Raw genomic sequence first — 26881 nt, 5'->3', positions numbered from 1 at the left:
TCCATTCTTCAGTTCAGTGTTGATTCAAACATAGCAATGTCCCTTTGGGATGTGTGCATAAATAAAGAATGCCTGTCCCTTCATTACCACACTTGTTGAATTTATCGTGTCTCTCTGAAAACTGTACCATGTGAGAAAGAATTTTATAAACAAACTGGACATAAGTATTGCTAGACATATACTCAGACCTGAGACTTCATAAAAGACTGCTTACTTGTGAGGCATTATTAGTGCTAGGGCTTGAGGTAATAACTTGCTATATGTTTGGTAAGGCAAAATAAGGGGCCTTATGACTTAAATTGAAACTGTGAAAAAACAAAAGGTTCAAATGCAATAAACTTTTGTTTTTCCTCATTTGTTATATTACAGTGCCATGAAAGGTCATTTCTTTTATCTTTTTAATCCCTTGCCAATTTTAAGTCATCATCACTAACCAAGTCTCTAAATCAATTCTTGGCATATTTAGCTAAAATGGTGTCTACTGTTCCATTATATCATTGATTGTTTAGCTTGCTTGTATGGAGCTTAACACCATTTTTCAGGACATCATAGACTTTACATGGCAGCCAACATATTTATTGGAAGAAATCAACACACATAACGCTACTGGCAAGCTTTCTCATATACACACATTGGTTGGACTAGAGAGAGTTGATTAGTGATGTGTATGCCTAGACCATTCTATAATCCAGGGCCCCATGATTGAATACAGCTTAAAGAAATTAACCCTAATTCAATTTCCTTGTTGCATTTAAATCATAACACCCACCATGCAAAGTGACACATGTCTCAAGATTTTCAAATTTGTATATGTTTTGCAACTTTTAATTCTGAGTTGATGCATGTGGATGTGGAAATTCAGTTACTGAATACTTAGCTACTTATATAAGGAGCTCTCACACTGGTAAAAGCATGCAATTGGGATTGTATTTGCAAGAGGGCAATTAATTGTTCAAAATACTGTTTTAGCTAACTACATATGCGAAGGGTTGATGTATAAAAAAGAGGATCAAGAAATCCTAGCTGGTAAAGATAATTGTATCCAACTTGACAGAAAGTGAGAAGGCCTTTTAATTTTGTACAGCAGTTTCATTAAGGAACCAACTATAATACCATTAGAAGTTTATGAGCAGCAAAAACCACATTTAGGACCAACTAGACATCAAAACCATATGCATAGTTCCATTTACGGCCAACCAGACATCAAATAGGTCATCTAGTGAAAGCACAATGTCAAAATGACCAGCCATCTAGGAGAAGTAGCAAGGAAGGGGTTTTCCAGATGCCCATTAAAACAGCCATATTGGAGGTTAGATTGGCACTATTTTCATTTACGTCCAACTAGACATAAGAAGTCTTTCACTGATATGACGATTCATTCAGGAGAAGTAGTTATACCAAGATTTTCAGGATGGCCACATTGGTGGCCTTATAGGATGTCTGTACAGCACCATAATTCTCATTCAGGACCTGCTAGACATCAACATAAGTATTTTGTACACATGTTGACACGCTGACACAATTATCCATTCAGAAGTAGCGATAAAAAGTTTCTTAATATGGCTACTGTGGCAACCACATTGTATGTGTGAGTGGCACCATCTTGTTTTTTCTTCCAGATATTTTCACACAAATATCATATTTAAAGATAACATGAATTCATACAAGATCTTGTCAGTTTATTTCATAACAGATTTTTCCCTCATATTAATATAATCTTTTGAAAACATTTATACATTATAGTTCTAGAAATTTTTCATGCTCTCAGAAACTATTAAAATCACAGCAGAAAGTGTTATGTTATATCTTTATTCAGCACTGAAAAATATTTATGAACTCTTAAAGTTTTTTCCCCTATATTAACATAATTTAATGAAGATTTTCAGACTATAACCTTTCCATTGGATTTATTTTTTCAAACATGGCATAAAAAGTATGTTATAGTAACCAATTTTTACATTGCCTTCACCATTGCAGAAATCTCTATAATCAATTTCCTAGTAAAGAAAAGCCAAGAAAATAAATGGACAGTTAATATTCACTTCAGGATCACAGACCTGAGGCAAATATGTCATTGTTAAATCAAACATTTTTATTGTGTTTCCTTAGACCTAAATATATATATATATACTTGCTGTTACTCTAAACGAAGGCTGGTGATCCAGTTGATAACCTTTTGGGGGTTTTAAGGATGTCTTTAAAATTAAGGCCTTAAAAATGTTGAGATCTTATATTAAAAATGACAATTTGAGCCTTGCAGATTCACGTCCACAGGTGCCCAAATAAAAAAAAAAAGGGGGGGGGTGCAAGGGGCAAGCTTGTTGGTGTGTTATAAAATAACTGACTTATCATCGGTGTGCTGACAGGTGACATGTAATTAAATCATTGTTGTAATATTAATAATGAGTGAGTCTGCACAAAGGAATTTCATACAGCTAAACTAGCTCAACAACTAGAGGCAATTAAGAAATATATCCACATTCGTGATTCTGTCAAATGGCAGATACAACAGCATCAGGAAGCTCAAGTGGCATTTACAGAAGGTAAAGAGCCGCTATACTTGTTATCTTTTTAGGGATGTGCTTGGATTTTGCCCTCAAGCTGGAGCAGTCATAGGATATATAATAAATCGCCACGGTCGGAATTTATCCCCAAGCTGGGGTAATCGATGGGTAAAGTCTTATCCACAGTCGGGGTTTTATTCAAGCTTCAGGTGCAAGTTTTTGTGCATCTCCATACCCTTGCATAAAACACAGTTACACGTTTTTTTATATAGATATTTTTCAGTTGTAGACAGGAATAATAAGTATTTGCGAGTGTTTGAAATGAATGGGTTCATTATGAATTGAGTGGCACTACATTTCAAAAGCAAAATTGGATTGAAATGCAAGAACTGTAGTACGGAATTAGTGTTGGTTCTGGATCGTAGAATGGAATTGTGTGTGTGTGATTGGATTTTTAACGTAGCTTGAATAATTTTTCAGTCATATTGCTACGATGTCTGCAGTGTGGCAGTTTATAGTGATGTATAGCACTGGGGCATCATGCTGCAAACATGTAGTATGATGTTGCACCCAGTCACATTATCCTGACACCAGGCCGATCAGTCCTAACACTAACCTCTTAATGCTGAGCGTCTAGCGAGGTAGCTGTTAATACCATTTTTGTAAGTCTTTGGTATGACTTGGCTGGGGTTTGAACCCATGACCTCCCGCTTCTGAGGCGGACGCTCTAACCACTAGGACACCGGAGTGGTCAGAATGGAATTGTAACAATTACAATGGAAGCAATTTGCATTATGCTTGTTGGGGCATTCCTCACTGATGGCTGTCAGTGACATCATCATGGGAATGTGTAACAGCCACATTTTGTAAGAACAAGGTGTAGTTGGTGAACAATACAGACACTTTTCTGCCATTTCCACTGGCATCATCTCATATGATGTTATTTAAAAAAACTTCCTACAACATACTCACAACATATAAAACCTATATGCAAATCTGATGAAAGCTGCTTGTGTTTCTGAAACACATATTCCATACTGGTGGCAAGAATGTCCAAATCTACATTACAAAAATGAAAACATTACCATCCATCTAGGAGTTGCACATGTATGAAATCCTCTTGTTGGGTAGTTTTACTAACAGGCTTTACAGCAGGGCCTTCCATTAGATTTAAATGTGGCAGGTAAGTTGACAAAGTAGGGTGGGGGGTTGGGGGGACCTACCCCAATGGGGATAATTCATTTTTTTTTAAAAGTAGCATGGTGTAAAGTAAAAGTAGATGGGCTGATAAGGAATCCACTGAATTTACAGACTAAAGGTTCAGACATTTGTTTTTAAGAGAAAAATGAAAGAAGGAAACAATACAACAGATATTTTAATATGACTTTAATGTTTATTTTCTAGATTTAATTAAGATTATGAATCAGAATCAGTCTCCAACTCCACTGTAAAGTTTATCTATTACTTCTTCTGCTCAGGCACCTGCAAATTAAAACAAAATTGTAATGCTTAAATAAAGTCATATCATCTCAGCACTAGTTACATATGCAGAAGTCATGTTAATCAGCATTATAAAAATGTATGAAATTTTCTTCACTGCACTTGTGCTTCCCTTACTATCGTTAAGCCATGATACAAGATAACTTTGCACTTACTTGTCATTTCTGGCAAGTGGATGGTGCAATCAATTTGCACAAAGATGAATTTATTTCATCCAAATATTTCATGTGAATAAAAATTCCAAATGGAGGCACTTGTCCGATCAGACAAGATATATGCATATTGTAGTTAGCTGGACTCTAGCTCTGATAGTCCTGGGCAATAGGATAAGCTGATTTTGTTATCAGTTTAGAAATGCATCCGCTTTGCAAATACTATGCTTTAAAAGACGAAACTGAATCCAATATTGATGAAATAAGAGTCATTTGGATTACCTTGTTTTTTATCATTCTGCGTTGGTTGGGTGCATATTTGAGGGTCTCTGATATGGTCTCTTCCATTCCATTTGCCTTTGCTTTGCCATTAGTTTTCAAGCAGGCTTCTGCATGAGTAATACAATGTTTTAAAATAAGTTTCACAACAAAGGATGCATTGCATTTTTCTAAATGCCAGCAATAATCAATGGAATATTTTTAAAACATGTACTTTGAAATGTGTCTCAAGTTACTTTATCAATTCATTTAAAAATCTCTGGCAAGTCACATGAAAAACACAATTTAAATCAAGCCATACTTACTTATCAAAGACTTTCTCATTCACATCCTTTACCTCACACAATAAATATCAGCAACACCAACATTAAATTCACACAATCAGTACAAAACCTAGGTGTTACTCTGGACAGTACTCTCACATTGCACCAACATGTCATGAACATATGCAAGGCTGCGTATCTTGAGCTGAGACGCATCAGCTCCATTCTCAGATATCTTTCAGTTGATGCCACTAAAACACTTGTGTGTTCATTACTGCTTTCAAAACTGGACTATGGTAACTCAATTCTGTCTGGTTCATCTTAATATCTACTGCAGAGACTTCAAAAAGTTCAAAACATAGCTGCTTGGATCATACTTAGAGTACCACAATCAGAGCACACCTCCCCGCTGCTCTGTACCCAACACTGGCTATCCATTCGATCCAGAATCAAACACAACATTAGTTCTCTGTGCTACGTTTCACTGACAGACTCTAGTCCAACATACCTATCCGACCTCACCTATGTGTACACACAAGCAAGATACTTACACTCCTCTTCCGACAATCATATACTCATTATTCTCACTATGAAAACAAAGTCACATGGACAGCATTCTTTTGCATACCAGGGCCCAGCAACATGGAATGAATTGCCCACTGAACTTAGACACAAAGACGCAGTGATCCCATTCAAGAGTGCTCTCAAAACTACTTATTCTGACTACAAAAACAAACTTAATGACTTAATAATGTTAACTACCTTAAATATTCTCAGCATGTTTTTTATGTTTTCTAATTTCATGGTGTTTGTTTTTGTAATCATATCATTGTGTATGTTTTTATGTTGTCTAATGTTGCAAAGCGCTTAGAGCTTCTAAAGATTAGGCGCTATACAAAGTCCTCATTATTATTATTATTATATTTAGCTTGGATGAATATTTTTTAAATCAGTGGCCATAACTAAAAAATGGGATTTTGTTTTATGATCATAAAAGTATGTTGGACACCATCCATGATGTACAATGCTGTCTGACATTTCTATGCACCTAAGGTTTCCATCTCAAATATTAAAGCAAAATGCATACCGAATTTGACAGATTGATGAAAATAAAAAAAAAGCAATGCTTACCATTTGAAAAGAGGCAATTGTCACTAGAATATTCTATTCAAAATGATATTAATTTTGGACACAGGGGATACCACCCCCATGTTTTCCTGACTCGTGATATGTCGGCCTATTCTGTGCACAGCTTTAAAAGATGTAATGTTTATCCATCGAGCTATAGAAATGAAATACATTTACTGTAGACTGTTTCTGTCAGCAGTTAAGTTGAGTAATTAGGTCAGGTTTATAGCTAGTTTACAAAATTCAATGTAGAATGCCAATAAATGACAAGATGTATTTTTGCAAACTAAAGTGATCTTGAAAAAAGATTAGTAAAGTTTAACATTTTATAAAAAATAAGCTATTATGTGGAAAAGAAACAACAATGAAATAGGATGCAATGTGTTTACGTCTAGTTTTGGAAGGTACCGTCTCTAAGGTACCGTCATAATTGTACCGTAGTTTAATGGGTGGAAAGGCCATTGAAAGGTAAGGGCAGTGCGGAGACCATCGAGTATGTTCCAGAATAGCTGAATCTTTGTCGATACATAGATCCATTCGTAACTTCAGTCCGCAAGCGAAACACTGTACTTCGTATCCCAATCCTGACTCGGGTCCGAAGTAGACAAATCCTGTTCTAGCTAAAACATACGAAGAAGGTAATCCTTCCCTATCCGTAGGCCATTTTTGAAACATGTCCAATCGACGGGCACAATCACAATAGTCAGGTAAGAAGACTGGAAAATGGTAGGGTTTGAACTTGGAGTTCTCACTGGATTTCTCACTCGATTCTTGCTGCGGCGAAGTCATCCTTCTGGTGGGTGGCTATCCTCTTACAACCAATGTTTTATACCGACATGTCCATACGGCAAAGTAAAGTGGGTGGGAAGCCGCACTCGCTTCTGCTACACGATTTGATAGACTTTTTCCAAGGGTCGACTGACGATGTGGTGTGTGGGTAAACGTACAATCTTGTTGGGTTGATAGGTGGTCACTATCTCTAGACTGCAAGGCTTCTTTCAATATGCCAAAGTTGACCACTCGACTGGTACGATAATTCAGAGTAAGTCCTTTCACTTTACACTTCTTGTGCACTTCTCCTTGTTTGGCCCAGTATTCGTAGCCGTAATTTTTGGGACCACCACCAACGAAACTTAGAATCTTGTCATCGGGGTGCTTGTCTGTCCAGGCTCCTAAACGGTCTCCTTCGATGTCAGGGTGCTGTTGACTCGGGTGATCGATATAAATGCAACTGTCCATGTCAAAGTACAAGACACGTTCCCCTAACAGTTCTAAAGCTTCGTACAATTTTAAGCGAGCATGAGCTGTCATGTAAGCTGCAATGATGACATTTCCAAAGGGGTCATCTTCTACAAAGTTCAGATCTTCTTCGTAATTCACCAAGATCAAATCCTCACGAACGACGTCCACGTGTTTCATGAATTTGGCTTTGTCGTGAATCATCTGAAAGTAGCGGGAAGGTTCGGTCAAATACTCCGTCTTGGGTAAACACGGTCATTGTGCCATTTTACCCCACAAGCAATTTAACATCACTTTGGCAAACGATCGCCTGCCTTCGTTTTTCTCAATGTGATCTGAAGTAATGCCTTCTTGTGCCCAGAATTTCTCTCTGAATGTCTTTTGGTCTTCGGGAGTGTGACACCAGGACAGATAGCCACTGGCTTCTTGCTCAGTTTCAAAAAGGCATCCACGTAGTCTGCGAAAATGCCTTTCTGCGTGGGGTCACCCTTGTGGAATTATTGTGTCTTGGGAAAGTGGCAAATTTCGTACACTTCTAACAGTTGGTATCCCATGTTCAGAGCTTTGAACAATTCTACGCTGACCCATGTCCCCGTCAAGGCCCGTTCTTCCTGGGTGTGATGACAAGGTTGATCTTGGTTGCACGTTTCAGCACAAGTACGGCACAAAGGAAACATAAGTTTGCTTTGGCAATGGCGAGGTAAGACGGGATGGTATAGGTTCGTGGGAGGCAAAACTTTGCACTTGATCAAGCCTTCGTATTGTCGAATGTTTCTTAGGTCGATGTGTTCGGTGAACAATTGTGGGTGCCCTGCAGGAAAGCAACAATATTTGCACACGTAGGGATACAGTGAACACACGTCCAAGTATATGATTTCTTCTCCTTTCTCTTCGTCAGCTTGGTACAGCAAACAGGTGGCATTGGTCCTTCCTCCGTACAAACTATTACTTGGGTTCAGGGGGTCCATGAACTGGTAACTTTCCATGAGGCGTTTAAACTCGGGATCGGTGTTCAAACAGTGATTGTATTTGTGTTCCCACATTTCCACCACTTGGTATCCTTCCTGTTCTAACTTTAGGCGTGGCTGACAAATGGCCTGGTACAAGTCTTCCATGGTTCGTTGTAAGAACTGATTTTTAGTGCCGCGGTCAGGGTAACAGACGGGACATCCGTGAAATAAGCAACCGTTAAACTCGTACATGATCTTGGGGTTTTCTAAGTCCCAGCCATTGACCGAATGCATTCCGATGATCTTTCGCCCTGTCCGTTGCGGGCATGCTGAATCCATTTGTCTTCCTTGTCGCACAAGTAATGCAACCAGCATGGGGCTTTGACTGAGTATTGACGTTTGACATAGTTGGTCGTTTGAGGACTGATGACAGCCACAGTGTTTTCAAGCATGAATCGTTGTCGGTAGACTAAGGAACACGCTTTGGCAATGGTGCAAGCCTCTTTTAAATGATCAACCCCTCCGTGTTCCATGAACAGTTCTCGAAATTTTCCACAGCATCGCCGTAAAATGTCCATGTCAGAACGACGATACTTTAGCATTTCTTCCTGAAAGTCGAAAGGGTCGGAGGCGTGAGCCTGGTACCAAGCGTAGAAAGTTTCTCGTTCGGTACGCATGTTGTCAGGGTCGTAATAGTGAGCCTGAGGCAAATGGGGTAGAACGGCGTGTTGATTGGCTTCTGTATTGAAAAAGTGTGGAAAGTACCCTTTAGCCATTTCTGTCATTCCAAACATTTTAGGCATTCGACTCAAAGGCATGGCTAAGTAGCTCATCGAATCTTTAAACTGCACTTGTCCCACTTGCATGAAAATGATTTTGGCTCCGTTCAAAGTGATTTTAGGACGCTCGATGCCACGTTCCGTATAACATCTCAAAAGAAACTGTCCATCATATCCGGAGAAATTGTGAGCCATCACCGTGGCATGACAATGACAATCTCCATAATAATGTTCGATGTCCTCTTGGCTCCACGTCTTGTCGATGGGGTCTAAGACCCATTGTGTGAAATCGGCTAGTGTGTTCGGTCCTTGAAAGATTTTTTCACGCCCTCCAGGAATCTTACTGCAGTGAGGGCAATAACTCAAGATAGGTTCTTGAATCACTTCTCGCACGCTCGATGAGCCACGCAGAAATTAGGAATGTGAATACTGATCTCTTGCATGCATTCGAAATCGAAAAAGATGAAATTGCCTTTCTTCTTCTTGTGACCATCCTCTTTCTCTGGTTGGGATTGGTATTTTTGTATGTAGCATTGGTGTTCCAAGTCCACAATGCAGTGACAAATGTGACATTTTTTCTTTCCTGAACATACGTGTGCCTTGGTACTGTTGATACATAGACCTTGTCCACACATTGGGCACAATCTCAGGAGTTGACAAGCACATTTCTTCTGTGAACCTTGCATCTTCAGATGTTGTTGGTAACAGGCAGGGCTGACAAATGTGCGCAGACAAGCAGGACAATGCACTGGTTCTTGCCCTTCGCTCAGACAGGGTTGAGAGGCCAAACATCCTGAGCATTTCGATCCACAATGTTTGTGTTGCTCTCGATTATTATAACCATCATAAGTCACATTTCTCACAGTAATATTTGTATCCCAGGAATCCAGTGATAGTGGTAATGGTATCGAAATGGTCATCGTGATGATAGAGGTGAATGTATTTTCCATCCTTAAAGTCTTTCCCTCGAAACAACAGAGACCCGCGCACTTCTTGAGGGTGCACTTTCAAGGTGTATCGTGGAGCTAGGGCATCTTGCAATTTTTGCATCTCAGGAATGCCACAGGATGTGTCTTTGGACAGGCATGCTTGTTGTAACAGAAGTTCTGCTTCATTTCGTTGTTTGGCTCGGTTCGATTTTCGAATGTTCTCCCAGGCTCTTTTCCATTCTACCGTGTCGTTCTTGTCGGCATAGGTTCATCCCACCACGATGGCTCGGGCTAAACACATGTGGTCTTGAAAATTGTTAATTTGGACAAGACTTGTTTTGGTAATGCGAAGGTTGTTGACCAATAAGGTCTTTCTGCATTGTCCGGTCCCTTGAGGAGGAGAGACGTGGGTCATGTCCAGTGTGGCTTTTCCATCGGTGATGTCAAACTGGTCATTAGATTGTTGCACGTGTTGAATCTTGTCCATGACTTTGGAAGTGGTCAATTCTGCAGGGCTGCTAAACTCGATCCAAACAGGGGATTTCAAGCCGTCATGTTGTATGGAAAGTCTCAAGCGATCATCTTCTTTGGGTTGACATTGTCGCTTGAGTGTGGTGAGCAAAGAATCCCACATGTCGGTGATGAACCCTTTTGCTTTCTCTAACAGTACTTCAGACTTGAAATCTTTAAACTTCACTGTGTATTTGTAAGCCGTAGTTCTAAATTTTCTAGAGGGATGCTTTTCCGTCTCTCGAATGTCATAGTACTTTTCAGGGTTGACTAAGGGTGGTAAACTTTGTTTAGAGGGTTTGGATTCTGGTTCACTCATGTCCTCTTCAAAATCACTGGCATGAATTTGTGCCAAGACTTCAGCCCTAGTACGAGGCGATAGATCACGTTTCTGCCTCTTACTTTCTTCTTCTTTCTTCTCAAATGAATTGGATCATTTCATCTCGATAGCAAAAGGTCAAATGACTAAAGTTTAAACACCATGGATTAATTTATAGTCATAGCAGACCAGCGTATATAAAGGGTATGTGTCTTGTCCTTTCACTATTCATTTCACTCTCAAACTGAGCACAACAATGGAAGAGACTACCAAGATTGAACATTTCATCAGAGCTTTGCGAGGGGTCATTAGAAAATTCTCTTCAGACCAGCCGAGGGACTACTCTCCTTCCTTTCAAGATAAAAGTCAAGATACTTGCTATATCTGTCAGAAGAAAGGGCATTGGTCTTCAGAGTGTCCAGACCGTCAAAAAAGAAAAAAAAGGGGTTAGAAGAGACAAAAGTCAAGATACCTGTTATTATTGTCAAGAAAAAGGACATTGGTCACCAGACTGCCCAAAAAAGAAACAAGAGGAGTCAGAAGAAGAGAGGGATTCTTCAGAGGAAGAGGAAGAAGAAGAGGAAGAAAACAGACAGGTGAAGAAAAAGAAACAGGAGAAGAAAAGAAGGGAAGAAAGTGAGGAGGAAGAGGAGGAAAAGACTATGACGGTGAAGAAATTAAAAAAACAGAGAGTGAACAATGAGACAGAATAAGTCTATGAACTTTTTAAAGTGCTCTGTTGTGAATTGTGAATTGTAAATATTTATAAAAGAATAAATTAATTATAAAAGGTAAGTGTCTTTGGGTTTTGATTTTAAAATAAGAACCTACACTCACGCACACTCATACACAGACAGGTACTATTGGGTAAAATGTTTTTTTTTAGTTATTGGCAATTGAAAGCCTATCTCTTTTCGAGAGACGTGGATGGCCCTGAAAAGGGCCTTTTTTGGTGTAAGGGGTGAGTTTAAACAATCAACTTTAACTGTCTTAAGCCTTTGCCATGGCCAAGGCCTACTTCTGGACTGCGTACTGTTGATGATGATTTCGTTGAAATCACTAAGGATGGTGCAGTAGGCGTAGTCACAGGGTTGGAGTGTTTAGCTTGGGAAGGTCGTATTCTCTTCGGCCGTAATAAAGAAGTCTGATACATCTGTTTCAGACTTCTTAACTAAAATGTCTAACAGTACCGTGACCGTTTGATTTTGACACCCTTGTTTCTTTGCTGCTGCGTCTTCTTCTTCTTGTTTTTTTCTTACCTCTTCTTCTTGCTGCTGTTGCTGTAGGAGAAAAGCTTGTTCCGCTTCCTTTTGCTGTTGTATAAATTTCTCCAATTCTTCTTTCTGTCTCTGTCTAAAATTTTCCATGTGCGGTAATGAAGGAGAAGGTGACGAAGGTTCAGGAACAAATTCTTGCAAGGTAAAAAAATCCACAAAATCCCAATTCACCTCTTCTGAAAGTAAGTCTGGGTTCCCTTGGGTAGTCTCCACCATCAGTGCACCCAAACTGATCGTTTTCTGAGTTTCCGTCATGTTGAAAAACTGTCGCTTAGATTGACTACGCACAGGCGCTAGCGAATCTATATAGACTATGTGACGTCACAGACTGCTCTCTTCGGATTGGACGTGGGCTGACTGAATTTTGTAACGCGTGTTTGGATTGGTCAACAAACTCAATCCGTTTCAATCCTTCCTCCCCCTATAAATAAGTACAGTTCACTGCATTCCTTCACCTGTTACTCAGCACCCCAACATGTGGACCGATGTACAATCTTCAACGCTTGTGTCTTCGATGATGTTCCGGACGGACATATCAATGTATGTCTGATCCAACTGGACAGTTATCCACAGGACAGACACCAGCCTGTGGATGCGAAGAATCTTATGTGGAGCATCAAGGATGCCTCAAAAGAGTCTTAATCTATGGTCCTGCAGTCAGGCACAGCCTAAGGTCAAGAAGAAGATGTCACAGATGCCCTTTATGTTAAGGGTATATTAACATAAAACCAAAGGCCCTTTTCAGGGCCATTCCTATCTCTCGAAAAGATCTTGACTTTCAATTGCCTACCCCTTTTTTTATTTTTTTGTTTAAAAAAATAATAAAAACATAGAGACCCCTCCCTGTTTCAATTTTCGCCTGTTCCATTTTCATAGACCCATCAGGTCGGGACCTTATTAAAATAGGGTCCCGACCCTGTTCCATTTCCCCTAGTCCCAAGACAGTCCCACGATTTATTCCCCATGTTCAATTTCCCTTGTCCCTAGAGTGAATAGTTTTTTTTCTTTCTCCCATGTTAAATTCCCCTTGTCCCTAGAATGGATATTTTTTTTTTTCTCCCATGTTAAATTACATAGTCCCCAGAGTGGATATACCCTTTTTAACATGGAAGTTCCCTAGTCCCTAGACCGTCCCTATTCACTACTACCATTGTCATTACCAGCCTGAAACCAAATTTAATGCCATTTGTATAAATTCATTTCAAATAAATATTATGATATAGTTGAAGTGTAAAGTCAAGCAAGTATTCTGTTTGCAGATTTTACATTTTAGATATTATAGTAAAGTCATATTTTCTCTTGTTTAGTAAACTTTATTGCAACTGGTTCCAAAATAGTAAATCTTATTTAATGTTCATTCACCAGAATAGGTATTAATACAATCCCGAATTAACTGTATGGTACTAAAATATACCCTGATCTTGTGTGAGATTGTAATATACAGAACTATACCTCAAGACAACAATAATATATTGAATTTATATTGTATCAAGACTGTCATGGTTATGAACTCCAACTTTATTCAGGTTTTTTCATAATAAATGATCATCTTGTGCTATGGTTGAAAAGAAATCAAAGTTCAGTTTAACTCCATTCTCTCCACATTTGTAAGTTGTTAAGAGGCATACTCATCCTCAGTGTTATAGTAAAATGTAATCTTATTTGGATCAATCTTGGTGGTGTAATATATGAATGGAGAAAGAATATTATCATCCAGATTAAAATATGTTTTATTCAGACTCTACTAAAATTTTTAGTTGGATATGGGTTACGGAGCCTGATGTGTACGAACAAAGCAATGTGTACCATGACCTTTTTAATTTAACATTTTAAACTCCTGCAGAAGAAAGAGATTTTTTAGATCCATTAATCTGTATTAACAAAAACATTTCTTCAGTATGATTTTCAATTACTTAGTATTGACAAAACTCATATTTTAAAGTTGTTGTTTTTTTGTGTTTGGTTTGGCCTTTTATGGTAAACCAACACAAGTAAGTTATTTAGTGCCAAGGCACTTTAAGTATAGTGCCTTGCCCAAGGACACACCATGGTAGCTAACCCAGGTTGGTCTGATGGTAGAATTTGAACCTACCTTATTTCACAGGTCCAGAAAGCTAACCACTGAGCCACTACAGCTCCCCATCTTATAGTGGAATGCTGGTATACTTTATGATCAAGAAGGATAGGTTGGGGTATGCATGTTGCATCTGAAAAAAGTGATGGAATTTTTGTTTACATAATATTTTAGTCATACAATATGAATCATTTTCTATAGATTTAAGATGTATCAGATCAAGTTAAGAAAAATCATATATTCTGTTTCCTGGGAATGTACTAAAATTCACAGTTATTGTTTGATTTTTTGGTAGTAAGCTTACTTGGTATTTTTTTCTTTTTAACTTGAATACCTAATTTGTTAACATCCTATTCTAAATCTTCAGAGTTCTGTCTATTAAGTGACAACTGTTGATACATGTAGGGAAGTTTTTGTTTATATCTTTTGATTTTTGTGATTCTGGAAGTTGCAGTATTTGTTGTTGTATTATAACCATTTCAGTAATTTAATGAATGCAGAGTATACTGCTCTATAAATGAAATTTAAGTGAAAATAATGTAAAAGTATGTTTCACTGCAAATATAAATTGTTTAAAATAATATATCATTTATCATATGACTATTCAATTGTGGTAACTAGTATTCCATCCAATATCTATATATTAAAATATGTCTTTTCATACAGCTGGTGATCATTTAGATACAAGTCCAATTGAACATAATCAAATTATCAATGCAGGTGTTTTTATTAGTAGTAGTATTGCAAGTATAAGTGTTAGTATTAAGATTTCATATACAGGTATGATAAGTGTATCATAATGTTTAAATGATGCTCCTTGTTACAACATAAAATATGTTCATTGAAACAAATGGTTCACTGGTAAATTGGCAGCAAAGGTCTTCACTGAATTATGTTGCATAAACTATTTTACAATAAAACATATATGATGCATCTCAATTATGATGAATGTGAGGAGGAGGATTAATAATAATGCAATTTAAGTTATCTTCATAACATAAGTTCTAGCAGATGTGTAATTTTTATGTGGTTCATCATCAGTTTGAAACTGGTCTGTGATTTCTGGATCTGGACATACCTGGTCCCCTGCTGTTGTGCTGCTATGGTCTTTACAGTTCATTAGGATATCAGTTACACTTGGTTTACATTTAGAACCCCATGGGATGGAATGCCCAGTTTGAAACTGAGAGAATGGTTAATTATCCATAATATAACTCCTGCAGTTATTATTAGGTTTGATATCAAGGTCTTTCTTTAAAAGCTTTTCAACTCAGGTTCTGTTCTACCATACAGATAAATAAAGTCAAATTCAAGGCTTTCAGATTTGTCCAGTTTGTTTCATGTGTTGCGGCAGACAGACTGTATATTGCCACTGTACCATATAAATATCAGTGCTTAGTCTGCTCTCAGTTGCTGTGGTTTGATTAGTTACAAGTGTCATCACATGTGACTAATTATTGACCAATGTAATGAAACTTGTATAATTAGAAGGCTGTATTTAAAAACTCTAAAGATCTTAAAAAGAAAATTGGATCGGGGTAAGTAAAACCTTTTACTTTGACCATTTGGCTAGAAAATAATTTTCAATAAGTTTAAATTGGATAATAGTAATATAATAATTAATTACACAAATCAGAATAAAAGCTATTTGCATATCCCCTTACAGCTGTTGCTTTTTCATAGTACTAAGTAGAATAAAGTATAGTTAAGACAGATAGCTTTAAGCTAGAATTAAACTCAAATAAATTGCAAGAAATCAAAACAAACCCAGGATTAAAACTAAAGAAATATCCCGTCATATATACCTTACATCAAATAAAGAAACTCAAGATGGATAACAACAAAATTAATGTCACATCATCAAATAGTTATCTCAGCTGCCTGGTCAACCTAAAGGCAGATAAACTAAGGCAAACTTACTCCGAAGCAGTCTCATCCCCCCTAAGAGAAAAACGACAGATACAGTTCTTAACACCAATTTTCAACTCGACCCCAACTGACTCGATGAGTAGACTCTACCTGTCACCAAGCGTAAACGAGAATGTGGACAATCTACCGAGTAACCGCAAAACTACATCCGACATGAGTACCCAAACTGAGGAACAATACTCAACAAGCACAAAAACAACCCAGACCACGCTGGTTAAAAACACTAGCAGCCAGGGGACTCAAACTGAGAACCTACTAGATGAAACAGAACGCCCTCACCCTACCACAAATAAAGCAGTCACACACGACTCAACAAAAGGTAAGAATAATAGGAAAACCAAATCCCAAATACCAGTTAGAAAGAATAAGGAACACACTAACTGTCAGAATACAAGACCCAGCAAGCCGGTTATGGACAACGAAACAAAGTCAGCTAAAGAGACAAACACCAGGGGAAAAAAGACCAGTCTGCAAAATATCCAAAACAAGAAACACCCCGCTGAACTGACTCTCTTCGTCAAGGGAGTAAATTCCAAAATAACGAAGTTAGCCTTTAAAACCATAGCATGGCAATTGAACAAACATCACCAAGGAGAATTTACGCTTAAAAGCACTAGAGACGACTTGCTGATAATCAAATGCACCACTGAACAACAGATTGCCAAATATATGGAAATTGAAAGAATAGACCAAATAAATGTTCAGGTCACTAGACACAACAGAACAAAACAACACATAGACCCAAACCCCCCAAAAACACACAACAAAGGAGTCATATACGTATCAACTCAAAATAAAACCAATGAAATAGTAGACTACATAAGGAGTAAAGGACAGGAAGTAGAGAAAGCAATCCGCCTAAAAACAAGAAGGGGAAAGGATAGCACTGCAGTGGTACTCTTTTTTAAGGGGGCCACCCCAGAAACTATCAAAATAGCCGAAAAACTCGAGGCTAAAAAAATTTTTGCTTTCAAAAACAAACCACGGTTCTGTGGCAACTGCAAAAATTGGGGGCATTACTCTAAGAGTTGCGGAAACCTATTCCGGTGCAATCAATGTGGTCTTCACCACCCAGACCGGAAAACATGTAGCGCCACCAATCAGCACTGCGCTAACTGTAGTGGTAACCACAAACCAAACCACGCAGAATGCCCCAGGGCTCTTAGAGAAGCCCTAATAGTCGAATATATGATCTCCCATGGGGTAAACTATAAGCAGGCCAAAACAAAAATCAGGATACCAAAAACAAAATAAATAGGTAGCACCCTCACTGGTAGGAAACACGCATAAAACGAAAACAACAGTAAATTAAACAAACTATTAAGACTTTTTGCACTAGAGATGGATTCCAGAGCAGAAATCAAAATATGGCAATGGAATGCACGCGGCCTTAGGGCCCACGCTGACCAACTAAATAACAAAATACTTGAACAGGAAAGAAAACCAGATGTTATATGCATACAGGAAACCCACCTAAATGATACCTCACGTATCCCAAACATCATAGGCTACAACACCAAATACCTAAAGCATCGATCCCCCACAGCAAGAGGAGGGGGGTTAGCAACCTTTGTTAGAGATGGAATTACATCAGAAATGCATAAATTAACAGATAGTAGACCGCCCAATGACTTCGAAATACAGATAGTCAAAATAACCGCTCAAACTAAGCAGGTACTAATCGTTAACCTCTATGAAACAAATGAGCAGCGCAATTTAAGTGCAGACGAAACAATCAAAATGATTAAAGACTGTGGAGAATGGGTGGTAATATGCGGGGACTTCAATGCGCACAATGAACTATGGGGGAGTCAAAAGACGGACATTAAAGGAAAAATTGTAGAAAAATTGGCACAAAAATGCAACTTAGTTTTTCTAAACAACGGAATGCACACCCGGATAGATGACAGAACAGGCCACACATCAGCAATAGACCTATCTCTATGCACACCAAGATTAACAGGCATTTCTGATTGGCAAGTTGATGAAAGCGACCCTATGGGAAGTGACCATTACCTTATAAATATAGAAATACAAATTAGAATACCTCAAAATAAAGCGTCCTTCACACCAAGATGGAAATACGAACAGGCCAACTGGATTAGGTTCAAACAGATAGGTGACTCAATCGACCCAGAAACCATATATCACCGGGACATTGACACCTTTAATGACAAATTAATAGAAACCATTAACACAATGGCCCAAGAAACAATTCCTAAAACTAAAGGAGTAGCACCCAAACCCACGGTGCCCTGGTGGAATAATGAATGTAAAATAGCAATTAAAGAGAAAAAAAGAGCTCTAAACAAATTCAAAAGAACTAAAAATAATAGGGACTTTAACTACTACAAGGAAAAGGAAAAAACTGCCAAACAAACTATTATGATAGCTAAACAAAACTCATGGAGAGAATTCTGCTCAAAACTAGATATTAACACAAAATCGAAGGAGGTGTGGCAAAGAATTAAAAAAATGAGAGGCAAAACTAAATCAATAACCCCCAACATACCTGGACAAAACAACAAACATAAGGCAGAATTATTCGCAAACTATTTCGCCAACATGTGTAGCAATACCAACTTAGAGGATAAGTTTAAAAATCATAAAAGGCAATTTGAGGAAAGCAACTCTGACAACATAAAGGAAGCAGGAAATAATGACGGCCCACTAAACCTTCCGTTTACAGAAGCCGAATGGAGAAAGGCCCTTGCCGGCAAAAAGACCACATCCCCCGGGGAGGATACTTTGGGGTATGAAATGTACAAGAACCTACCCAAAAAACTTGTCACAATTGCACTTAACCTCATTAATAAAATATGGGAAACCGGTACCATACCTATAAGATGGAAAAAGGCAGTAGTGGTCCCGATTCTTAAGCCTGGAAAACCCTCAAGCGATATAAAATCATACAGGCCCATATCACTAACAGACAATATATGTAAAATAATGGAAACTATGGTAAACAACAGGCTGAAATACCATTTAGAAAGCAAAGGACTACTAGCTAATACACAGAGCGGGTTTCGCAACTACCGAAGCACAATAGACCAACTCATGAGACTAGAAACCGCTGTCAAATTAGCATCTAGAGAAAAATTTTAAAAATCCAGATATGTTACAGCCATCTTCTTAGACATGGAAAAAGCATATGATCTAATGTGGACTAAGGGACTGATAAGTAAACTTAAACCATACGGAATAACTGGCAATATATACAAATTTATTGCTAACTTCCTAACCGATAGAAAGATACAAGTCAGACTAGGACAAGACTACTCCGAACGATACAAACTGGAAAATGGCACGCCACAATGAAGCGTAATCAGCCCAACTTTATTTAATATAATGATAAACGACCTGGAAACAGCGGTAAAACCCAACCACCTTGACTTATCCCAATTCGCCGATGACAGCGCCGTATGGAAAACTGGCAACCCAGCCAGCAGAGAAACGACCAAGCACTTACAAAAAGGACTAAACGATATAGGAAATTGGACAGATAAATGGGGATTTAAATTGTCACCTCTAAAAACAGTAGGCATAGTTTTCAATCCGGGAGGTGGCCACCCCCCACCCACTCCAAACTTAACCCTAAAGGGGGTACCCATCAAATTCGAAAAACAAGCGACACTCCTAGGTATGGTATTCGACCACGAACTCACGTGGGCAGCTCATATCCAAGAACTCGTAACGAAGTGCAAACGAGACATCAACCTCCACAGAAACCTCAGAGGGGTGAATTGGGGGGTTGATCAAAAAACACTCGTTACCCTATATAGAGCACTTATAAGAGCAAAATTGGACTACGGTTGCCAGGTATATGGAGCGGCGAACGCCACGTTACTAAAGAAACTAGACACAGTTCAATCAAAAGCGCTAAGGGTATGCACCGGCGTCCTAAATGGTACCCCCACACAAGATATCTTAATAATAGTAGGAGAACCCCCGCTAGACCTAAGGCGGAAGGAATTGATGCTGCAATACTCGACTCGAATATCAATACACCAACCCAACCACCTCACGCTACAAGCCCTCTTAGCATGCGACAAACCATTCGATACAAAAGGAAAAAATAAAAAAATACCTAGTGGGAAAATAATTATAGAATTAAAAAGGAAATTTCAAATCGCAAATATCAACCCAGAAAAAATAAGGTACTACCCAGACCCCCCGTGGACCTGTCCCACACCACAAATAGATCTTAGCTTATGTAAACTAGGACAAAAACAAAATGACCCGATAGGACTAAGAGCATCAATACTAACGTACATTGACAACAAATACGAGACATACACGCAAATCTTCGCAGATGGATCAAAAACCAAAAATCCAAATAAAACTGCAGCAGGGATAGTGATCCCAAAATTAGATGTCGCCGTTGGAAAAAGACTCCCAGACCAATGCGCTATATACACGGTAGAATTCATGGCAATACTAATGGCATTAACATACGTCAAAACATACCCCACAACTAAGGCAGTCATTCTAAGCGACTCTTACAGTGTACTACAATCGTTAGCAACAGACCAATCCAAGAGCAGACCTAATATGATTAATCATGCAAGATCGCTACTTAAAGAGATTGAAAAAAACAACAAACACGTTGAATTCGTATGGATACCCTCTCACATCCATAATCCCAGGCAATGACAAAGCAGATGCAGAAGCAAAAAACGCCACAAACGAACCAAAAGCCCAAAATATAGCATACAGCGTCACTGAAATCAATAACATGGGACAAGATCAATGACATGTGGCAAGAGCTATAGGAAAAATCGGATGCAAACAGTCTAATACACACGATGATGAAAAAAGTAAGTAGAAAAGTCGAAAGTCCGACCTTCAAAAATCCATACGATATAACAATAATAAATAGAATAAGAACAGGTAAAACACTATTGGCAGGATGCGCAGGGAAACACATAAAAAGGGGACCAACCGAAAACTGCCCCTACTGCCCAACTCCAGAAACAATCGCACACTTAATAAATATATGCCCCAAATACAACCAGGAAAGGGCCGAACTAAAATCTCAACAGGAACAAATAGGAGAATGGTGGACATACCCGGAGTTACTTGTGGCAAAAAACAATAACATAGGAATGACCTATAATAACATCATGACATTCATTAACAAAATAGGCAAAAGGGGACAAATCTAAACCGAATGAAGGGTTGGGTATAAAGAGAGACCATGTAAAGAAATTAAAACCAATAAACCTAAAAGATCGAACCAAAAAAGAAAAAAACCAATCAAAATATTACAAATCACTGTTTGGGAATTGTGACGGCCGGCTCGGGCTAGTGGGTTCACAGACTGACACCGCCGCTCATAACCCGAACAATAAAAACCAGATAAGGACGAATATTACAAAATCACTGTTTTGGAATTATAATGGCATGCTAGGCCCCGTAGGTTCAAAAAAAAAAAAAAAAAAAGAAAAAAAGGAAAAAAAAAAAAAAAAAAAACAAAAAACAAAAAAAAAAAATATTAAAAAGTAAATCAAAGACCAGTCAAAATATTACAAATCACTGTTTGGGAATTGTGACAGCCGGCTCGGTATCGTGGGTTCACAGACTGGCACAGCCGATCATAACCTGAACAATAAAAACCAGATAAGGACAAAATATTACAAAATCACTGTTTCGGAATTATAACGGCATGCTAGGTCCCGTAGGATCAAAAAAAAATAAAAAAAATATAAAAAAATAAAAATAAAAAAAATATACATTAAAATAAATCACAAATAGCTAAGCTAAACAAAAATAACAGGTAAATAGCCAAGTGGTCAAAGCGAAGGGAAACAAAGGCAATCAAACCACCTCCCTCGAAGAAAACATCTCACGGCGAACATGGCAGTATCAAAAGGACGAGAAGACCAAAATAGAAACGGACACGGGATAAGGCAGAAAGAGCTGAAATAAAGAAGAGCAGGAAAAGGCACAGGATGAAGTTAAACGTCCTAAGGCAGTAAAAGAAGAAAGAACAGGACACTTGCAGACCTTGGGGAATGAAGGCAGAAACAATGAAAAGAGTATGCCTCAAATAATCAAACCACCCCCACCCCCCAGTATGAAAAGAATTGCCTTCCCGAAATCAAACAAAAGAAATAAGGCCACCCCCCCCACATCTACTTATAAGTGTGAATGAGAAAGTGAGCGTGAATGTGTGTTGTCGGGATATGTGGGAAAAGCAGAAAAACGAACAAAAATGTCTATAGCCATCACACAAATATAGCATACACACTCCCTACCCACCTTTTTTTCTTTTCTTTTCTTTTTTTTTTTCTTTTTTACAAACAAATTTTACCACATAGGGCTTTCATTCTGACCCACGAAAGCCCTCTTTTGACCAACAACTTACTGGCCCTGAAACACACTGATTGGTTTAAAGCCACACGTACGAAATACTTAACCAAATTGAGATCTCCAAAACAAAATAAAGGGCTACTAAAAGCCTACTAGATGTGAAAAAATTTTCGGAAAATTCAAGTACGCAAAGTACACAAAATTTAATAGACCTTACAAAAGATAGGAAAATTCACAACTCAGGAATATCTGAAGCGTATGTGACAATCACATGTTTGGCAAGATAGTACAGGAATAGCCCAATAAATATAGGGAACTGGGCATTGATTGCAACGAAAATTTCATAATACTGCTGCTGGTGTGCTTCGGTTACTGCCTGAAATGAGAGAGGAAGGAGATGCAGGATGCAGAAACAGACCACCAACGGAGTACAACGATGGAGAAGGTTGCAGCGATGAGAGCCTGGGCGGGACCTTTTGGGGCACCTGGGCTTCGGCTTGCTTGCTTGGGGGCATTGTATAAGTTAATCGCTAAATTCAAAAAGTACACAAACGTGTACAAACTAAACAGTCGCACATACCGAAAGGTGCACGTGACTTTAATCCAATGAATGAATGAAATGTGTGCTAGAGGGTAGGGTTAGCAGTTATACTCCCAATTATGTTTGTGATGAGCAAAAGCAGCTGCACAAATTTGAGCTTTTAGTTTGGTTCTGGTAGGGTCAAAGGATGCAGGTACATTTTACATTCATTTTTTACTAGAAATAGCTATTTTCAATATTTTTCTGTGACAAGGCAACTAAAAGAATCAGTATGTGCCTTATGCATGAATAAAGTTCACTAGTACTATAACAAATTAGCATACTTTTCATCACCCCTCTACCATCAAGATTTTTTTATATTTACCTCTGTAGCAGACACAAATAAAAGTCGGCAGCTCATTTGCAGACTAAGTTACGCATATGATCTCCAATGCTCATCTAACTGTGACAGGCAGTCACCAACAAGCCAACCTATTTCCATGCCTAACTCAAAGTAAATCTGAACCACATTATAGATTTAGCTTATGTGTAAATTTATAAATGCTAGGCTTGTGATAATTAGGTTCATGCCTTCTACCTTAAAAATTAGAGGGATGTCAAAATACGAAACTATCCAGTGAGACCTATGATGTTAATTTTAATCCCTATGGGATTTGTGACATAAAAAACCCAAATGCTTTATGTATTAAAAGGTAACTAATGGGGGCAGGATCTGCAGTGAATCAATGGTTAGTATGCTAGACTCCTGATAAAAATGTTTGTGTTAAAATCCTGTTATCAAGTCAACCAGGTTACCTACTGCAATGTACCCTTGCCTTACTCCAATTCCCTCAGTACTCAGTAAACAACTAGTGTTGCTGTACATAACAAAACCAGTCCATATTGATTTTACATATTTTACTAAATCCTGACAAAAATAATTCTCTAAATAAAGAATGATTAATATGTGATGGTCTCACATGTAATCAAACTCTTCCAAGCTTTTAATGATATGAACCGATTTATCAATGTTTATCAAATTTGCATGAAAAACTATTTCTTATTTGTCATCAAATATGTTCAATGTTTTGATCATATAAGCATTTCTGCTACATTAGATCAAAATAATCTTTTTGTCAGAAATAGAGCCCTTATAGTATTTGCAAGGTCAACCAATCAGATGCAGAATTTGAGTTTAATATGAATGAATATTTTTTTTACAAAATTGCTCTTTTGCTATATCTTGATGAGATAAATCTATTCACCAAGTCTGATGAAATTAATGAGAAATAGTTTTAAGAGCAGTAGCAAGAATGGCTAGTGAGATGTAGAACCACCACATTATATGCATAGATTTTGCTTATAGCCTCAGACATACAAGCAAATAATTAAACAAGTCAGATCTAAATTGGATCATAAACACTGTTGTGCAAATCATAAGAAACTCTGCCAATCAGATGCAAGGTCACTTCACTACCATACCTTTATCACACTCATAATAAGCATCATTGTGAAACTTGACTCTATAAGCCCAATGGCCAAGCATGATCAAACTTGAATCAGCAGTAGTGGTTATAACCTCATGTATTTGTATGCATCTTCACTTCTTCAATCTAGATCTCATTTATATAAGCATGTATTCTACGTTTAGTAAAAACTGCACTACATGTATAAATATTGCATGCGGTGGTAACATACTCAGATGAAAGATCACCTTATTATTATTAATGGTTAACACTCATCAAACTTCAAGGACAACTTAATGATTTTAGCCTATATTGTGGAAGTATGGCTTTTAGGCTGGTTAAAAAACTCAACTAATCTTATACATGATCACATGTATATACTTGGATTTTGCTCATTATTAGATTTATCCAAGATGTTGATTTAAGCCCAAAACCAAGTTTTATATAAACAAATTGATCAGAACTATGGACTCCGAAGTAGCTAATTTCTTACTGTTGAAAGACAGAAGGGGATGTGAAATAAATAACACACTCTGGACCATTACATAAACCCACTTAGCCTTTTGACCAGTTGAGATAAAATATCAACAATAATGTTAAATAAGATTGATAAATTATGTTTTCTCACATTACCTCTAGCCCTTTTCAACATGGATGGTATTTTTCTTCCACATATGTCAGCTCTTAATTAGTGGCCCTTTCCCATCATGAATGTTGTAGGTGAAACTCTCAGAATTAGGCTTTTTAATTTATATCTGTAGAAGAAAAAAACTATTGGTCTGCATATATCAATGTTACCATTTCTGTATTAGATTAAAATACCATGTGTGTGTGTGTGTGTGTGTGTGTGTGTGTGTGTTAATTTTAGAATTTAAGCAAACTTGTCTCCATGTGTTTATTTTAAAACTGATGATGATAACACATAACAGGTTCAATGGATAAAATGTTATTTCTTACTTCTTACAACTGCTCATTATATCTGAATTTACATTCAATGTTTGTTTTAATTAACATATTTGGGATATTGGGCAAATTATTTATTTTGTAGTTTATCATTATATCATTTACCAGTCTTTTATCATTCAAATATGTAATATAGTACCATTACACTGACTTCATATTCTATATGATATCCCAGCAATACATATTAAGCAGATAAGTGCAAATAAAAATGTTCAGAATGTAAAATTTACTCCAAGCTCAAAGAAGATCAGCAAAAGATAATATCCAACAAATTACCAAACAAAAAGCGAAGTTAACGCAGTTACCTTTATTATGACGTCTCCAACACCAACGGTACTGTACAGCTACGTCTTCTGAGTTTTACCGTCATCTTGTCTTTCAAACCAGAATTAATTTCTTGAGCTCTTACAAAATGAAGAAACTTTTAAATACTATAATTTAAGCAGCTTCTTTACATGCCATCAGATAAATTATGGCACAGTGTTATGTCTGTCAGCAAAACGCAACTTCACATTTGGACGGCGCAATGTGTGGGCATCGCCGACACAGCAACTGACATGAATTCTCTATTAGCAGACAATGATTCGGAATAAATCCTTCGCAAATCTAACATTCTCGATTTTTCATAGTTCCACTTTTCATTGTTGCATCTGTTTGATTGTACAATTGCTAATGATGTTCAATGAATCAACTTCAATTCATCTGCTGTCTCAAATCCCGGTTCAGTTGGTATTTTCTTCCGCGCATGATGCCGTGTAAATAAAAGATACGGTCGACATTCAAAGTGGTTTAGGTTAATTTATTATTTTTCTTTATTAAGGTCATTTGCAGAAAGTGTTTCGCTAGGGTGAGAAAAAAAAAATATAACAAAAAGAAAACTTTCTTTTCCAACGCTAATACTGTATATATTTCAATTTGTGATTGATGCTATAAATAAAAAAAAAATGATAATAAAGCATTTTAGCCCGTGGCTTCGGCACGGCACTCGTTTTTGTGGGTTTTTTAAAATGTTGTTAGTGTTGTTTTGGGGTTGTTTTTTGTGTGTGTACCACACTAAAAAACATACCAGGTATTAGGCCTAACGTAGGAAAAGAAATTATCCTCTATTTATTACTATTCTTACTGTCAAATGACGCAAAAGTGATCAAATTGCTATTAAGATTTTGTTTTGTATAACACTTACCGCTCGTTTTCCTCGAGATAAAGCAGCCACTTCAAAATGATTATAAAATCTGTGACAGATGAAAAACGTGGTTTAAATAATTCGTAATCGCCTGCCTTAAAATACTGTAGGAATTTGCTAATGTATTTCATGGCCCTCGTTTGAATAGATACCAACGATCATGTATATCGACCAAATTTTGTATATTCCTGCCCACAATCATGTATTTTGTATTAAACCGTATATTACACGAGCGCTCTGTGGCAAACTCGGGGGAGGGGGGGGTCTCTATTATACCCAGAGGCGTAGCTATGATATTTTGCGCCCGGGGACGAACTATAAAATTGGCGCCCCAGCCCCCTCCCCGTTTAATCACATTTTTTAATATTACCCTTGTTTACTTATTATAATGTAACGTTGTAAGCCTCATTTTGGCGCCCCTGTACCTTGGCGCCCGGGGACATATGTACTCCCCTTCCCCCCCCTCCCCCCGCTATGCCTCTGATTATACCTGTTGTATCAGTTGAGAAATATATTGAACAGATCAGGCCCCAATACTCTCGCTCTGAAAAACATTAAAATAATTATATGCAGAATATCGGTAGGTCTCCCTCTTGCCGAAAATG

At 37.8% G+C, this 26881-nt stretch overlaps 1 long non-coding RNA gene across 1 annotated transcript; it reads right to left on the bottom strand.

Moving 5' to 3' along the window:
• Positions 1-3877: 3877 nt before the first annotated feature.
• LOC149791495 (uncharacterized) lies at positions 3878-26371 on the bottom strand. The gene is made up of 5 exons (XR_016423184.1): positions 25399-26371; positions 24764-24885; positions 13922-14036; positions 4439-4545; positions 3878-3986 (listed from the first exon to the last, which is right to left on the bottom strand). It is a non-coding gene; the product is annotated as an uncharacterized LOC149791495 (long non-coding RNA).
• Between the last annotated feature and the right edge of the window lie 510 nt (positions 26372-26881).

The sequence above is a fragment of the Sinohyriopsis cumingii genome, chromosome 9 (assembly GCF_028554795.1).
Source record: "Sinohyriopsis cumingii isolate HCF-2022 chromosome 9, ASM2855479v2, whole genome shotgun sequence".
Lineage (NCBI taxonomy): Eukaryota > Metazoa > Mollusca > Bivalvia > Unionida > Unionidae > Sinohyriopsis > Sinohyriopsis cumingii.
Note: the sequence above shows the minus strand (reverse complement) of the source record. Positions and strands in the feature narration are given on the sequence as shown.